This window comes from Engystomops pustulosus, chromosome 8, assembly GCF_040894005.1.
Source record: "Engystomops pustulosus chromosome 8, aEngPut4.maternal, whole genome shotgun sequence".
NCBI lineage: Eukaryota > Metazoa > Chordata > Amphibia > Anura > Leptodactylidae > Engystomops > Engystomops pustulosus.
This window is the reverse complement of record NC_092418.1, coordinates 114,734,437-114,737,461: the sequence shown is the minus strand read 5'-3', so window position 1 is coordinate 114,737,461 and position 3,025 is coordinate 114,734,437.

Genomic DNA, 3,025 nt, shown 5'->3' with positions numbered 1-3,025 from the left:
ATCTCAGTGGAGGCTAAATGGAGATGTCACAGGGTCCTGCCCCTCACAGCTGCTGCTGCTGCACCTCTTGCATGACACATGAAGCGTCATGGTACACAGCTGCACTAGCAAGTGGTACAGCCCAAGTGTTTTCTTCCCAGTGATTGCTCCCCCCTCCTGACAGGGGATGGTTTGTCCTGCCTGCTGCTTCTAGTCTAGGAGCTGTCCAGCAGCATCAGGAGGAGAGGAGGGAGGAGGAGGCAGAGGAAGGAGGAGGGAGCAGGGAGCAGGCTGCAGGCTGCATGGAGATAATAGACTGGAAGAGCAAAACAAAGGGGTAAAGCGGGGGAGAGGGGGAGCCAGAGAGTGCACTAGGCATGGACTGCTAGCCAACTGGTAAAGGGGATGCATGGGTAACACACTGGATGCATGGTTATCTAGCATTGCCAAGGCAAAAAAGGGCGCAAGCTGGTAACAAGGGTGCACATGACATGAATTGCCAGCTAGGACCAAAGGGTTAAATAAAGTCATGGGCTGCTGGATGGGATGCCAAGTGGCATGAGCTGAGAGGTACTTGGGTTACCCCAAGCAAAAATTGGTGCTTATTGCCAAGAGTACATAAGTGCCTACTGGGATACCCAGAAGTAATAGTGGGCATGACTACCAGCTGGGATACTCAGAGGTAAGGAAAGGTATGGGCTTTGGGGGCTGGTAGACTGAATCATCTACCCCATAGCGAGAAGAACGTAGATTGCTAGGATACCCAGTGGTTATAGCAGGCATGGGATACCCAGGGGTAAAGAAAGGCATCAGCTGTTAGCCAGGTGGTATATCCAGGAGTTGGCAGGAGCGTGAGCAGTTGGCTAGTTGGGATGCCCAGGACTGAGACAGGGCAGGAGCTGAAAAGAGGTGAAAAGGGCATCAGCTGCTAGAATAACCAGATGTAAGAGGGGGCATCAGATGGCAGGATAGCTATAAGTGAGAGAGGGAATGAGCTACCAGTATACACAGAGGTAAGAGCGGATATAGGCAGGGGCTACTTGTTAGGTCATCTAGTTATGAGACTAGGCATGGACTGCTAGCCAACTGGTAAAGGGGATGCATGGGTAAGACAATGGACGGCATTAAGTGGCAGGATAGCTATATGTGAGAGAAGGAATAAGCTACCATGGTACCAGGATACCTATAGATAAGAGAGGGCATTATCTGCCAGGATACCTATAGGTAAGAGAGGGGTATTATCTGCCAGGATACCTATAGATAAGAGAGGGCATTATCTGCCAGGATACCTATAGGTATGAGAGGGTATTATCTGCCAGGATACCTATAGATAAGAGAGGGTATTATCTGCCAGGATACCTATAGATAAGAAAGGGTATTATCTGCCAGGATACCTATAGGTAAGAGAGGGGTATTATCTGCCAGGATACCTATAGATAAGAGAGGGCATTATCTGCCAGGATACCTATAGGTAAGAGAGGGGTATTATCTGCCAGGATACCTATAGATAAGAGAGGGTATTATCTGCCAGGATACCTATAGATAAGAAAGGGTATTATCTGCCAGGATACCTATAGGTAAGAGAGGGTATTATCTGCCAGGATACCTATAGGTAAGAGAGGGTATTATCTTCCAGGATACCTATAGGTAAGAGAGGGGTATTATCTGCCAGGATACCTATAGGTAAGAGAGGGGCATTATCTGCCAGGATACCTATAGGTATGAGAGGGTATTATCTGCCAGGATACCTATAGATAAGAGAGGGTATTATCTGCCAGGATACCTATAGATAAGAAAGGGTATTATCTGCCAGGATACCTATAGGTAAGAGAGGGTATTATCTGCCAGGATACCTATAGGTATGAGAGGGTATTATCTGCCAGGATACCTATAGGTAAGAGAGGGGTATTATCTGCCAGGATACCTATAGGTAAGAAAGGGGCATTATCTGCCAGGATACCTATAGGTAAGAGAGGGGTATTATCTGCCAGGATACCTATAGGTAAGAGAGGGTATTATCTGCCAGGATACCTATAGGTAAGAGAGGGTATTATCTTCCAGGATACCTATAGATAAGAGAGGGTATTATCTGCCAGGATACCTATAGGTATGAGAGGGTATTATCTTCCAGGATACCTATAGGTAAGAGAGGGGTATTATCTGCCAGGATACCTATAGGTAAGAGAGGGGCATTATCTGCCAGGATACCTATAGGTAAGAGAGGGGTATTATCTGCCAGGATACCTATAGGTAAGAGAGGGGTATTATCTGCCAGGATACCTATAGGTAAGAGAGGGTATTATCTGCCAGGATACCTATAGATAAGAGAGGGTATTATCTGCCAGGATACCTATAGGTAAGAGAGGGTATTATCTGCCAGGATACCTATAGGTAAGAGAGGGTATTATCTGCCAGGATACCTATAGGTAAGAGAGGGGTATTATCTGCCAGGATACCTATAGGTAAGAGAGGGGTATTATCTGCCAGGATACCTATAGGTAAGAGAGGGGTATTATCTGCCAGGATACCTATAGGTAAGAGAGGGTATTATCTGCCAGGATACCTATAGATAAGAGAGGGTATTATCTGCCAGGATACCTATAGGTAAGAGAGGGTATTATCTTCCAGGATACCTATAGGTAAGAGGGTATTATCTGCCAGGATACCTATAGGTAAGAGAGGGTATTATCTGCCAGGATACCTATAGGTAAGAGAGGGTATTATCTGCCAGGATACCTATAGATAAGAGAGGGTATTATCTGCCAGGATACCTATAGGTAAGAGAGGGTATTATCTGCCAGGATACCTATAGGTAAGAGAGGGTATTATCTGCCAGGATACCTATAGGTAAGAGAGGGGTATTATCTGCCAGGATACCTATAGGTAAGAGGGGACCTTATCTGCCCAAAAGAAAGCACATACTTTTTGCCAAAATACGAAAGAAAGTGCAAGCAGGGAGGCAGGAGGTGTGGAGGCAGCAGACACAGGGAGGGAAGGGAGAGGGAAGGGAGGGGAGAGGGGGGAGGTCTCTAATCACAAAGCCCCT